Source organism: Oncorhynchus tshawytscha, linkage group LG13, assembly GCF_018296145.1.
Source record: "Oncorhynchus tshawytscha isolate Ot180627B linkage group LG13, Otsh_v2.0, whole genome shotgun sequence".
Taxonomy (NCBI): Eukaryota; Metazoa; Chordata; class Actinopteri; order Salmoniformes; family Salmonidae; genus Oncorhynchus; species Oncorhynchus tshawytscha.
The window spans coordinates 89,688,722-89,703,807 of NC_056441.1; the positions used below are offsets into that span (position 1 = coordinate 89,688,722).

The 15,086-nt window shown below is 47.5% G+C and overlaps 1 protein-coding gene across 1 annotated transcript in view; it reads left to right on the forward strand.

Moving 5' to 3' along the window:
- Nucleotides 1–15,086, forward strand: part of mtus2b (microtubule associated tumor suppressor candidate 2b) — a 71,519-nt gene that overhangs the window by 25,223 nt on the left and 31,210 nt on the right. The gene's annotated exons all lie outside the window — the stretch shown is intronic.

The following is a 15,086-nucleotide window of genomic DNA, read 5'->3' on the forward strand; positions in this document are numbered from 1 at the left end:
AAGAAATTATTTGTGAAGCAGCTATATAGTGTTTATGAAGCAGCTATATAGTTTTTATGAAGCAGCTATATCGTGTTTATGAAGCAGCTATATAGTGTTTATGAAGCAGCTATATCGTGTTTATGAAGCAGCTATATAGTGTTTATGAAGCAGCTATATAGTGTTTATGAAGCAGCTATATAGTGTTTATGAAGCAGCTATATCGTGTTTATGAAGCAGCTATATAGTGTTTATGAAGCAGCTATACAGTGTTTATGAAGCAGCTATATCGTGTTTATGAAGCAACTATATCGTGTTTATGAAGCAGCTATACAGTGTTTATGAAGCAGCTATATCGTGTTTATGAAACAGCTATATAGTGTTTATGAAGCAGCTATATAGTTTTTATGAAGCAGCTATATAGTGTTTATGAAGCAGCTATATCGTGTTTATGAAGCAGCTATATCGTGTTTATGAAGCAGCTATATAGTGTTTATGAAGCAGCTATATCGTGTTTATGAAGCAGCTATATAGTGTTTATGAAGCAGCTATATCGTGTTTATGAAGCAGCTATATCGTGTTTATGAAGCAGCTATATAGTGTTTATGAAGCAGCTATATAGTGTTTATGAAGCAGCTATATTGTGTTTATGAAGCAGCTATATCGTTTTTATGAAGCAGCTGTATCGTGTTTATGAAGCAGCTATATCGTGTTTATGAAGCAGCTATATCGTGTTTATGAAGCAGCTATATAGTGTTTATGAAGCAGCTATATAGTGTTTATGAAGCAGCTATATCGTGTTTATGAAGCAGCTATATCGTGTTTATGAAGCAGCTATATCGTGTTTATGAAGCAGCTATATAGTGTTCATGAAGCAGCTATATAGTGTTTGTGAAGCAGATATATAGTGTTTATGAAGCAGCTATATAGTGTTTATGAAGCAGCTATATAGTGTCTATCTCCTGTATCTGTAGTAAGGTAGCTTTATGTACAGTACACCCCCTGGACAGGACACTAGTCAATCTCCTGTTTCTGTAGTGAGACAGCTTGATGTACCAGGACACCCCCTGGACAGGACACTAGTCTATCTCCTGTTTCTGTAGGGAGACAGCTTGATGTACAACAGGACACTAGTCTATTGCAGGACCATAGCAATGTCAGGACCAGTCACAATGTCATGTGGGGTCACCAGTACTGGGTTCAAACACTATTTCAAATATCTCACATACATTTAAAGTAAGCATTGTATTTACTTGAAAAAACAAGTAGTTGAATATTATAATGGAATCGAAAATACACTTGAAAAGTATTTGAAAATACTCTAAAATACACACACACACACACACACACACACACACACACACACACACACACACACACACACACACACACACACACACACACACACACACACACACACACACACACACACACACACACACACACACACACAGGTTGAACAGGCTGATGTATAGGATTCAAATCCTGGGATACATCAGATTTACTGAACTAAATACATGACTAATATTACATCATCATGTCTGCACCTTCCTTCTGTTAAGATACAGTACCATCTCCCTGTAAAGATCCAGTACCATCTCCCTGTAAAGATACAGTACCACCTCCCTGTAAAGATCAAGTACCATCTCCCTGTGAAGATACAGTACCATCTCCCTGTAAAGATACAGTACCACCTCCCTGTGAAGATACAGTACCATATCCCTGTGAAGATACAGTACCATCTCCCTGTTAAGATACAGTACCATCTCCCTGTGAAGATACAGTACCATCTCCCTGTAAAGATACAGTACCACCTCCCTGTGAAGATACAGTACCATCTCCCTGTTAAGATACAGTACCATCTCCCTGTAAAGATACAGTACCATCTCCCTGTAAAGATACAGTACCACCTCCCTGTGAAGATACAGTACCATCTCCCTGTTAAGATACAGTACCACCTCCCTGTGAAGATACAGTACCATCTCCCTGTAAAGATACAGTACCACCTCCCTGTGAAGATACAGTACCATCTCCCTGTTAAGATACAGTACCATCTCCCTGTAAAGATCAAGTACCATCTCCCTGTGAAGATACAGTACCATCTCCCTGTAAAGATACAGTACCACCTCCCTGTGAAGATACAGTACCATATCCCTGTGAAGATACAGTACCATCTCCCTGTTAAGATACAGTACCATCTCCCTGTAAAGATACAGTACCACCTCCCTGTGAAGATACAGTACCATATCCCTGTGAAGATACAGTACCATATCCCTGTGAAGATACTGTACCATCTCCCAGTACCATCTCCCTGTAAGGATACAGTACCACCTCCCAGTACCATCTCCCTGTAAAGATACTGTACCATCTCCCAGTACCATCTCCCTGTAAAGATATTGTACCATCTCCCTGTAAAGATACAGTACCATCTTACTGTACCATCTCCCTGTAAAGATACTGTACCATCTCCCTGTAAAGATACTGTACCATCTCCCTGTAAAGATACAGTACTATCTCCCTGTAAAGATACTGTACCATCTCCCAGTACCATCTCCCTGTAAAGATACAGTACCATCTCCCAGTACCATCTCCCTGTAAAGATACTGTACCATCTCCCAGTACCATCTCCCTGTGAAGGTACAGTACCATCTCCCAGTACCATCTCCCTGTAAAGATACAGTACCATCTCCCAGTACCATCTCCCTGTGAAGGTACAGTACCATCTCCCAGTACCATCTCCCTGTAAGGATACAGTACCATCTCCCAGTACCATCTCCCTGTAAAGATACAGTACCATCTCCCAGTACCATCTCCCTGTGAAGGTACAGTACCATCTCCCAGTACCATCTCCCTGTAAAGATACTGTACCATCTCCCAGTACCATCTCCCAGTACCATCTCCCTGTGAAGGTACAGTACCATCTCCCAGTACCATCTCCCAGTACCATCTCCCAGTACCACCTCCCTGTGAAGATACAGTACCATATCCCTGTGAAGATACAGTACCATCTCCCTGTAAAGATACAGTACCACCTCCCTGTGAAGATACAGTACCATATCCCTGTGAAGATACAGTACCATATCCCTGTGAAGATACTGTACCATCTCCCAGTACCATCTCCCTGTAAGGATACAGTACCACCTCCCAGTACCATCTCCCTGTAAGGATACAGTACCACCTCCCAGTACCATCTCCCTGTAAAGATACTGTACCATCTCCCAGTACCATCTCCCTGTAAAGATACTGTACCATCTCCCTGTAAAGATACTGTACCATCTCCCTGTAAAGATACTGTACCATCTCCCTGTAAAGATACAGTACTATCTCCCTGTAAAGATACAGTACCATCTCCCTGTAAAGATACAGTACTATCTCCCTGTAAAGATACAGTACCATCTCCCAGTACCATCTCCCTGTAAAGATACTGTACCATCTCCCAGTACCATCTCCCTGTGAAGGTACAGTACCATCTCCCAGTACCATCTCCCTGTAAAGATACAGTACCATCTCCCAGTACCATCTCCCTGTGAAGGTACAGTACCATCTCCCAGTACCATCTCCCTGTAAAGATACAGTACCATCTCCCAGTACCATCTCCCTGTAAAGATACAGTACCATCTCCCAGTACCATCTCCCTGTGAAGGTACAGTACCATCTCCCAGTACCATCTCCCTGTAAAGATACTGTACCATCTCCCAGTACCATCTCCCTGTGAAGGTACAGTACCATCTCCCAGTACCATCTCCCAGTACCATCTCCCTGTGAAGGTACAGTACCATCTCCCAGTACCATCTCCCAGTACCATCTCCCTGTGAAGGTACAGTACCATCTCCCAGTACCATCTCCCTGTGAAGGTACAGTACCATCTCCCAGTACCATCTCCCTGTAAAGATACAGTACCATCTCCCAGTACCATCTCCCAGTAACATCTCCCTGTGAAGGTACAGTACCATCTCCCTGTAAAGATACAGTACCATCTCCCAGTACCATCTCCCTGTAACGATACCACTACCATCTCCCTGTAAAGATACAGTACCATCTCCCAGTACCATCTCCCAGTACCATCTCCCTGTAAAGATACAGTACCATCTCCCAGTACCATCTCCCAGTACCATCTCCCTGTAAAGATACAGTACCATCTCCCAGTACCATCTCCCAGTACCATCTCCCTGTAAAGATACAGTACCATCTCCCAGTACCATCTCCCTGTAAAGATACAGTACCATCTCCCAGTACCATCTCCCTGTAAGGATACAGTACCATCTCCCTGTAAAGATACTGTACCATCTCCCTGTAAAGATACAGTACCACCTCCCAGTACCATCTCCCTGTAAAGATACAGTACCACCTCCCAGTACCATCTCCTGTAAAGATACAGGACCATGGACCTCCCGAGTAGCGCAGCAGTCTAAGGCACTGCATCACAGTGTGGCGTCACTACAGACCCGGGTTCGTTCCAAGGCTGTGTCACAACCGGCCGTGACTGGGAGTCCCATAGAGCAGCACACAATTGGCCCAGTGTCGTCCGGGTTAGGGGAGGTTTTGCAGGAGGGGGCTTTACTTGGCTCATCGTGCTCTGGCGACTCCTTGTGGCGGCCAGGTGCCTGCAGGCTGACTTGATCGTCAGTTAAACAGTGTTTCCTCTGACACTTTGGTGCAGCTGGCTTCCTGGTTAAGCGGGCGGGTGATAAGAAGCGTGGTTCGGCGGGTCATGTTTCAGAGGACGCATGACTCGACCTTTGCCTCTCCCAAGCCCATTTATTTCCACACACCCCATTTAGCCATACCCTAGATTTAGCTGTATTTCCACACACCCCATTTAGCCATACCCCAGGGTTAGCTGTATTTCCACACACCCCATTTAGCCATACCCTAGGGTTAGCTGTATTTCCACACACCCCATTTAGCCATACCCTAGGGTTAGCTGTATTTCCACACACCCCATTTAGCCATACCCTAGGGTTAGCTGTATTTCCACACACCCCATTTAGCCATACCCTAGCATTAGCTGAACTGACGCCGCTGGCCACCCACAGACTACTTAAAGGATGCTTGAAATTCCTTTAAAGTACTTTGAGTGTTGGCTTGAATCTGCCTGGAGTACCAGATGCGCGAGGTTTGCACTTTTGGGATTTTGCTATTGGTTTTAATTGAATATCTATTGAGAGCTGCTTTGAGGTTTTAGGATTGTAAATGCTTTGTCCTTGTACTGTATCTTCTTAAAGATTTCACAATCACAGTTCACTGTCTCTTCCCTATTGGCTCTGAGCCAGAGCTTGGCCCCACCCAAGGAAGAGATAGTGATCAGATTACAGTTGGATGGCTGAAAGCATTTAGTCTCACTGATGGAAAGGCATCACTCCTCCCTCCTTCCCTCCCATCACTCCTCCCTCCTTCCCTCCCATCACTTCTCCCTCCTCACCTCACCCTTCCTTGTCCTACCTCTCTCTCCCTCCCTCCCATAGCTTTTCCTTCCTTCATCCATCCTCACCCATCCTCCCTCCCCCTTTACCCTCTCCCACCCATCCTCCTTCCCTCACCCTTCCTCAAACATCCTCCCTCCCTTAATCTTCCTCACCCACCCATCCTCCCTCCTTTAGTCTTCCTCATCCATCCTCCTTCCCTCACCCTTCCTCATCCATCCTCCTTCCCTCACCCTTCCTCATCCATCCTCCCTCCCTCACCCTTCCTCACTCATCCTTCCTCCCTCCCTCACCCTTCCTCACTCATCCTTCCTCCCTCCCTCACCCTTTCTCATCCATCCTCCCTCCCTCACCCTTTCTCATCAATCCTCCTTCCCTCACCCTTCCTCACTCATCCATCCTCCCTCCCTCACCCTTCCTCACTCATCCTTCCTCCTTCCCTCACCCTTCCTCATCCATCCATCCTCCCCCCTTCTCATCAATCCTCCTTCCCTCACCCTTCCTCACTCATCCATCCTCCCTCCCTCACCCTTCCTCATCCATCCTCCCTCCCTCACCCTTCCTCATCCATCCTCCTTCCCTCACCCTTCCTCACTCATCCATCCATCCTCCCTCCCTCACCCTTCCTCATCCATCCTCCCTCCCTCACCCTTCCTCACTCATCCATCCTCCTTCCCTCACCCTTCCTCACTCATCCATCCTCCCTCCCTCACCCTTCCTCATCCATCCTCCCTCCCTCACCCTTCCTCACTCATCCATCCTCCCTCCCTCACCCTTCCTCACTCATCCATCCTCCCTCCCTTAGTCTTCCTCACCCATCTCCTGTAGTCAAGCACCACCGTTGCTAAAAGCATTTTTATTGATCTGTGGTTATACATCATGGAAATGAGACACATGAGCGGTACTGTGAATAACTATTCTGTTTCAAGGCTGTTGGTTGTGCTACTTAGCTTGTGTCTTGGTTAATGTGTGAGCTGTGTCTGGTTTCTAGTCTGGTTAGTTGTCTGGTTGGTTGGTTGGTTGGTTGTTTGATTGGTTGGTTGTTTTGTTGGTTGTAACACTGTTTGACAGTGTGATGGATGAAGGGTTGTTGGAACGGGTTGAGAGTCAGAGGATGAGGCTGGTTGATTGATTTTGGAAGGACTGGTAGTCAGAGGAGGCTGGTTATTGTTGGATGGGCTGGTAGTCATAGGAGACTGGTTGATTGATGTTGGATGGGCTTGTAGTCAGAGGAGGCTCGTTGAAGTTGGATCGGCTGTTAGTCAGAGGAGGCTGGTTATTGTTGGATGGGCTGGTAGTCGGAGGAGGCTGGTTGATTGATGTTGGGTGGGCTGGTAGTCAGAGGAGGCTGGTTTATTGATGTTGGATGGGCTGGGAGCCAGAGCAGGAGGCTGATTGATTGTGGTTAGATGGGCTGGTAGTCAGTGGAGGAGGCTGGTTGATTGATGTTAGATGGGTTGGTAGTAAGTGGAGACTGGTTGATTTAGTTTGGATGGGCTTGTAGTCAGAGGAGGAGGCTGGTTGATTTAGTTTGGATGGGCTGGTAGTCAGAAGAGGCTGGTTGATTGATGTTTGATGGGCTTGTAGTCAGAGGAGGAGGCTGGTTGATTGATGTTAAATGGGCTGGTAGTTTGAGTAGGGGGCTAGTTGATGATGGATGGGCTAGTAGTCAGACGTGGAGGCTGGTTGATGTTGGATTTACTGGTAGTCTGAGGAGGAGGCTGGTTGATTGATGTTGGATGGGCTTGTAGTCAGAGTAGGAGGCTGGCTGATTGATGTTGGATGGACTGGTTGTCAGAGGAGGCTGTTTGATGTTGGATCGGCTGGTAGTCAGACGAAGAGGCTGGTTGATGTTGGATGGACTGGTAGTCGTAGGAGGCTGGTTGATTGATGTTGGATGGGCTGGTAGTCAGAGGAGGAAGGTGGTTGATGTTGGATGGGCTGGTAGTCAGAGGTGGAGGCTGGTTGATGTTGGATGGGCTGGTAGTCAGAGGAGGAGGCTGGTTGGTTGATGTTGGATGGGCTGGTAGTCAGAGGAGGAAGGTGGTTGATGTTGGATGGGCTGGTAGTCAGAGGAGGAAGGTGGTTGATCTTGGTTGGGCTGGTAGTCAGAGGATGAGGCTGGTTGATGTTGGATGGGCTGGTAGTCAGAGGAGGAGACTGGCTGATTGATGTTGGATGGGCTGGTATTCAGACGAGGCTGGTAGTCAGAGGAGGAGGCTGGTTGATCTTGGTTGGGCTGGTAGTCAGAGGATGAGGCTGGTTGTCAGAGGAGGAGGCTGGCTGATTGATGTTGGATGAGCTGGTAGTCAGAGGAGGAGGCTGTTTGATGTTGGACCGGCTGATAGTCAGAGGAGGAGGCTGGTTGATGTTGGACCGGCTGATAGTCAGAGGTTGAGGCTGGTTGTCAGAGGAGGAGGCTGGTTGATGTTGGACCGGCTGATAGTCAGAGGAGGAGGCTGGTTGTCAGAGGAGGAGACTGGTTGATGTTGGACCGGCTGATAGTCAGAGGAGGAGGCTGGTTGTCAGAGGAGGAGGCTGGTTGATGTTGGACCGGCTGATAGTCAGAGAAGGAGGCTGGTTGTCAGAGGAGGAGGCTGTTTTTTTTATTTTTTATTTAATCTTTATTTAACGAGGCAAGTCAGTTAAGAACAAATTCTTATTTTCAATGACAGCCTTGGAACAGTGGGTTAACTGCCTGTTCAGGGGCAGAACGACAGATTTGTACCTTGTCAGCTCGGGGATTCGATCTTGCAACCTTTCGGTTACTAGTCCAACGCTCTAACCACTAGGCTACCCTGCCTATGGGCTGGTAGTCAGAGGAGGAGACTGGCTGATTGATGTTGGATGGGCTGGTAGTCAGAGGATGAGGCTGGTTGATTGATTTTGGATTTCTGGTAGTCAGAAGAGGAGGCTGGCTGATTAATGTTGGATGGCCTGGTAGTCAGAGGAGGAGGCTGTTTGATGTTGGATCGGCTGGAAGTCAGACGAGGAGGCTGGTTGATGTTGGTAGGACTGGTAGTCGGAGGAGGCTGGTTGATTGATGTTGGATGGGCTAGTAGTCAGAGGAGGAGGCTGGTTGATTGATGTTGGATGGGCTGGTTGTCAGAGGAGGAGGCTGGTTGATGTTGGATAGGCTGGTAGTCAGAGGAGGAGGCTGGTTGATGTTGGATGGGCTGGTAGTCAGAGGAGGAGACTGGTTGATCTTGGTTGGGCTGGTAGTCAGAGGAGGAGACTGGTTGATCTTGGTTGCGCTGGTAGTCAGAGGACGAGGCTGGTTGATGTTGGATGGGCTGGTAGTTAGAGTTGGAGGCTGGTGGATTGATGTTGGATGGGCTGGTAGTCAGAGGTGGAGGCTGGTTGATTGATGTTGGATGGGCTGGTAGTCAGAGGTGGAGGCTGGTTGATTGATGTTGGATGGGCTGGTAGTCAGAGGAGGAGGCTGGTTGATTGATGTTGGATGGGCTGTTCGTCAGAGTAGGAGGCTGGTTGATGTTGGATGGGCTGGTAGTCAGAGGAGGAGGCTGGTTGATGTTGGATGGGCTGGTAGTCAGAAGAGGCTGGTTGATTGATGTTGGATGGGCTGGTAGTTAGAGTTGGAGGCTGGTTGATTGATGTTGGATGGGCTGGTAGTTAGAGTTGGAGGCTGGTGGATTGATGTTGGATGGGCTGGTAGTTAGAGTAGGAGGCTGGTTGATTGATGTTGGATGGGCTGGTAGTTAGAGTTGGAGGCTGGTGGATTGATGTTGGATGGACTGGTAGTTAGAGTAGGAGGCTGGTGGATTGATGTTGGATGGACTGGTAGTTAGAGTAGGAGGCTGGTTGATTGATGTTGGATGGGCTGGTAGTTAGAGTTGGAGGCTTGTTGATTGATGTTGGATGGGCTGGTCGTCAGAGTAGGAGGCTGGTGGATTGATGTTGGATGGGCTGGTAGTCAGAGGAGGAGGCTGGTGGATGTTGGATGGGCTGGTAGTCAGAGGTGGAGGCTGGTTGATTCATCATCATCAAATGTATTTGTAAAGCCCTTTTTACATCAGCCAATGTCACAAAGTGCTGTACAGAAACAGTCTATGTCATGGAAAGAGCAGGTGTCCTTAATGTTTTGTGCACTCAGTATATGTTGTGTTGATTGATGTTGGATGGGCTGGTCGTTAGAGTTGGAGGCTGGTGGATTGATGTTGGATGGGCTGGTAGTTAAGAGTTGGAGGCTGGTGGATTGATGTTGGATGGGCTGGTAGTTAGAGTTGGAGGCTGGTGGATTGATGTTGGATGGGCTGGTAGTTAAGAGTTGGAGGCTGGTGGATTGATGTTGGATGGGCTGGTAGTTAAGAGTTGGAGGCTGGTGGATTGATGTTGGATGGGCTGGTAGTTAAGAGTTGGAGGCTGGTGGATTGATGTTGGATGGGCTGGTAGTTAAGAGTTGGAGGCTGGTGGATTGATGTTGGATGGGCTGGTAGTTAAGAGTTGGAGGCTGGTGGATTGATGTTGGATGGGCTGGTAGTTAAGAGTTGGAGGCTGGTGGATTGATGTTGGATGGGCTGGGTCAGAGGAGGAGGCTGGTTGATTGATGTTGTATGGACTGGTAGTTAGAGTTGGAGGCTGGTGGATTGATGTTGGATGGACTGGTAGTTAGAGTAGGAGGCTGGTGGATTGATGTTGGATGGACTGGTAGTTAGAGTAGGAGGCTGGTGGATTGATGTTGGATGGGCTGGTAGTTAGAGTTGGAGGCTGGTGGATTGATGTTGGATGGGCTGGTAGTTAGAGTTGGAGGCTGGTGGATTGATGTTGGATGGGCTGGTAGTTAGAGTTGGAGGCTGGTTGATTGATGTTGGATGGGCTGGTAGTTAGAGTTGGAGGCTGGTGGATTGATGTTGGATGGGCTGGTAGTTAGAGTTGGAGGCTGGTGGATTGATGTTGGATGGGCTGGTAGTTAGAGTTGGAGGCTGGTTGATTGATGTTGGATGGACTGGTAGTTAGAGTAGGAGGCTGGTGGATTGATGTTGGATGGACTGGTAGTTAGAGTAGGAGGCTGGTTGATTGATGTTGGATGGGCTGGTAGTTAGAGTTGGAGGCTTGTTGATTGATGTTGGATGGGCTGGTCGTCAGAGGAGGAGGCTGGTTGATTGATGTTGGATGGGCTGGTAGTTAGAGTTGGAGGCTGGTTGATTGATGTTGGATGGGCTGGTAGTTAGAGTTGGAGGCTGGTTGAATATTTTTTTTAAAGATTCACGTGTGCGTGTACTCACTAATATTATGTAAATGTGTAGGTGCTCCTTGTAGAAGTGCCATGCCAGTTAATAGGCTAGTTATTGATTCGTTCCTCCCCCATCTCCTTCTGGGTAAGCCGATGTGTATCTGTGTGTGCGCATGTGTGCTTGTGTGTGTGTGTGGGTGGGGGGTGGCTAGTTACACTAGGCTATGGCAGGCAGACAGAGTCGGTGCTCAACCCTGTCACTTTGGCACTAGTCTTTTGTTCCAGCAGAGATCACACAGAGCGATCGGACGGGACTCAGCAGGAAAAGAGGTGAGGCTGGCTCGCTCTTCCTCCTCCTCCCGTTTCTCCTGTCTCCATCGCTCTATCCCTTCATCGCTCCATCCCTCTATCCCTTCATCGCTCCATCCCTCTATCCCTTCATCGCTCCATCCCTCTATCCCTTCATCGCTCCATCCCTCTATCCCTTCATCGCTATATCTCTCCCTTCTTCTCCCTCCTTTCTCTCTCTGCCAAGATCTCCCTCTATTTCCATCTCTTTGCCTCATTCTCTCCTTCCTCTTCTTATTTTCCCTCCCCCTTCTTTGTTTTGCGTCCCTACCTCCCTCTATTCCATCTCTCCCCTCCCCCCACTCTCTTCTGCACTTTCCTTCTGCCTCTTCTATATTTCTCCCTCTCTGTCTGTCTGGGTGTGTGTGCTGCGCCCCAACAGCATTAGCAGCAGTGTGGATGAATCAGTGTGCTATGGGCCATTACTGCTCTAGCCTCTACCTCCGCTTGCTGGACCGTACGGTAAACAGCTTCCAGCAGCTTCTAGATGCATCCTTCCTCAGTCAGGACTAGCTTTAGCTGACTGTATTTTTATGTTTGTATGTTTGTATGTGAGTAGAGAGAGGGAGAGAGAAAGAGATTTATGTTATTTGTTATTCTTTATAATTTTTTTACAATGTATATTGTATACATTATTGCTCTCTCTCTCTCTCTCTACCTCTCTCCCCTCTCTCTCTCTCTCTACCTCTCTCCCCCTCTCTCTCTCTCTCTCTCTCTCCCTCTCTCCCCTCTCTCTCTCTCTCCCTCTCTCTCCCTCTCTCTCTCCTCTCTCTCTCTCTCTCTCTCTCTCTCTCTCTCCCTCTCTCCCCCTCTCTCCCCCTCTCTCCCCCTCTCTCCCCCTCTCTCTCTCCCTCTCTCCCCCTCTCTCTCTCTCCCCCCCCTCTCTCTCTCTCCCCCCCCTCTCTCTCTCTCCCTCTCTCTCCTCCCCCTCTCTCTCTCTCTCTCTCTCTCTACCTCTCTCCCCCCTCTCTCTCTCCCTCACTCTCTCCCTCTCTCTCACTCCCTCTCTCTCTCCCTATCTCCCTCTCTCTCTCTCTCTCTCTCTCTCTCTACCTCTCTCCCCTCTCTCTCTCTCTCTCTCTCTCTCTCTCTCTCTCCCCCTCTCTCTCTCCCCCTCTCTCTCTCTCCTCTCTCTCTCTCTCTCTCTCTACCTCTCTCCCCCTCTCTCTCTCTCTCCCTCTCTCTCTCCCTCTCCCTCTCTCTCTCCCTCTCTCCCTCTCTCTCTCTCTCTCTCTCTCTCTCTACCTCTCTCCCCCTCTCTCTCTCTCTCCCCTCTCTCTCTCTCCCTCTCTCTCTCTCTCTCTCTCTCTCTCTCTCTACCTCTCTCCCCCTCTCTCTCTCTCTCCCTCTCTCTCTCCCTCTCTCTCTCCCTCCCTCTCTCTCTCCCTATCTCCCTCTCTCTCTCTCCCTCTCTCTCTCTCTCTACCTCTCTCCCCCTCTCTCTCTCTCTCTCTCTCTCTCTCTCTCTCTCCCCTCTCTCTCTCCCCCTCTCTCTCTCCTCTCTCTCTCTCTCTCTCTCTCTCTACCTCTCTCCCCCCTCTCTCTCTCTCCCTCTCTCTCTCCCTCTCTCTCTCCCTCCCTCTCTCTCTCCCTATCTCCCTCTCTCTCTCTCTCTCTCTCTCCCCTCTCTCTCTTCTCACTCTCTCCCTCTCTCTCCTCTCTCTATTCTCTCTCTCTTTTTCTCTCTCTCTCCACTCTCTCTCTCTCTCTCCCTCTCCACACCTCTCCCTCTCTCTACCTATCTCTCTCTCTCTCTCTCTCTCTCTCTCTCTCTCAATTCAATTTCACTTTTAGGGGTTTTACTGGCATGGCGGAAACATATGTTAACATTGCCAAAGCAAGTGAACTAGATAATGTACAAAGGTGAAAAAGGTGACAATACAAATGAACAGTAGACATTAAACTCACAAAACTTCCAAAAGAATAAAGACATTTCAAATGTCATATTATGTATATATACAGTGTTGTAATGCTGTGCAAATAGTTAAAGAACACAAGGGAAAATAAACAAGCATACATATGGGTTGTATTTACAATGGTGTTTGTTCTTCACTGGTTGCTCTTTTCTCGTGGCAACAGGTCACAAGTATTGCGGCTGTGATGTCACACTGTGATATTTCACCCAATAGATATGGGAGTTTATCAAAATTGGCTTTGTTTTCTAATTCTTTGTGGGTCTGTGTTTAATCTGAGGGAAATATGTGTCTCTAATATGGTCATACATTTGGCAGGAGGTTTGGAAGTGCAGCTCAGTTTCCACCTCATTTTGTGGGCAGTGAGCACATAGCCTGTCTTCTCTTGAGAGCCATGTCTGCCTACGGCGGCCTTTCTCAATAGCAAGGCTATGCTCACTGGGTCTCTACGTAGTCAAAGATTTCCTTAATTTTGGGTCAGTCACAGTGTTTAGGGCCAAATAGCATTGTAGTTTGCTCTGTTTTTTTGTAAACTCTTTCCAATGATTTCTCATGATTTGATTGGGTCTAATTGTGTTGCTGTCCTGGGGCTCTGTGGGGTGTGTTTGTGTTTGTGAACAGAGCCCCAGGACCACCTTGCTTAGGGGACTCTTCTCCAGGTTATCTCTCTGTAAGTGATGGCTTTGTTATGGAAGGTTTGGGAATTGCTTCCTTTTAGGTGGTCGTAGAATTTAACGGCTCTTTTCTGGATATTGATCATTAATGGGCTCCCAACCATAAAGGACGATGGGTTCTGTAATGGATTCAAGTATTTTTAGCCAGATCATAATTGGTCTGTCGAATTTTATGTTCCTTTTGATGGCATAGAAGGCCCTTCTTGCCTTGTATCTCAGATTGTTCACAGCTTTGTGGAAGTTACCTGTGGCGATATTTAGGCCGAGGGATGTATCGTTTTTTGTGTGCTCTAGGGCAACGGTGTCTAGATGGAATTTGTATTTGTGGTCCCGGCAACTGTCTTACTGAGATTTACTGCCAGGGCCCAAGTCTGACAGAATCTGTGCGGAAGATCTAGGTGCTGCTGTAGGCCCTCCTTGGTTGGGGACAGATCTAGGTGCTGCTGTAGGCCCTCCTTGGTTGGGGACAGATCTAGGTGCTGCTGTAGGCCCTCCTTGGTTGGGGACAGAAGCGCCTGATCATCAGCAAACAGTAAAAATTTGACATAAGATTCTAGTAGGGTGAAGCCGGGTGCTGCAGACTGTTCTAGAGCCCTCTCCAATTCATTGATATATATGTTGAAGAGGGTGGGGCTTAAGCTGCATCCCTGTCTAACCCCACGACCCTGTGGAAAGAAATGTGTTTTTTGCCTATTTTAACCGCAGACTTGTTGTTTGTGCACATGGATTTTATAATGTCTCATGTTTTACCCCCAACACCACTTTCCATCAGTCTGTATAACAGACCCTCGTGACAAATTGAGTCGAAGGCTTTTTTGAAATCAACAAAGCATGAGAAGACTTTGCCTTTGTTTTGGTTTGTTTGGTTGTCAATTAGGGTGTGCAGGGTGAATACATGGTCTGTTGTACGGTAATTTGGTAAAAAGCCAATTTGACATTTGCTCAGTACATTGTTTTCATTGAGGAAGTGTACAAGTCTGCTGTTAGTGATAATGCAGAGGATTTTCCCAAGGTTGCTGTTAACGCATATTCCACGGTAGTTATTGGGGTCAAATTTGTCTCCACTTTGTGGACTGGGGTGATCCATCCTTGGTTCCAAATATTTGGGAAGATGCCAGAGCTAAGGATGATATTAAAATGTTTAAGTATAGCCAATTGGAATTTGTTGTCTGTATATTTGATCATTTCATTGAGGATACCATCAACACCACAGGCCTTTTAGGTTGGAGGGTTTGTATTTTGTCCTGTAGTTCATTCAATGTAATTGGAGACTCCAGTGGGTTCTGGTCGTCTTTAATAGTTGATTCTAAGATTTGTAATTGATCATGTATCTGTTTTTGCTCTTTATGCTTTGTTATAGAGACAAAAAGACCTCTCTCGCTCTGTTTGTGTTTCTCTCTCTCTCTCTCTGTCTCTACAGTGCCCTTATATAACACTATATGCTGAGTGTCTGTGTCTTTTCATATGCAGACTGCTGTGTTTGTGAAAAAGTGTGTCATTGCAGGAGAGGGAGGAAGTGAAGAAGTGTGTCATTGCAGGAGAGGGAGGAAGTGTG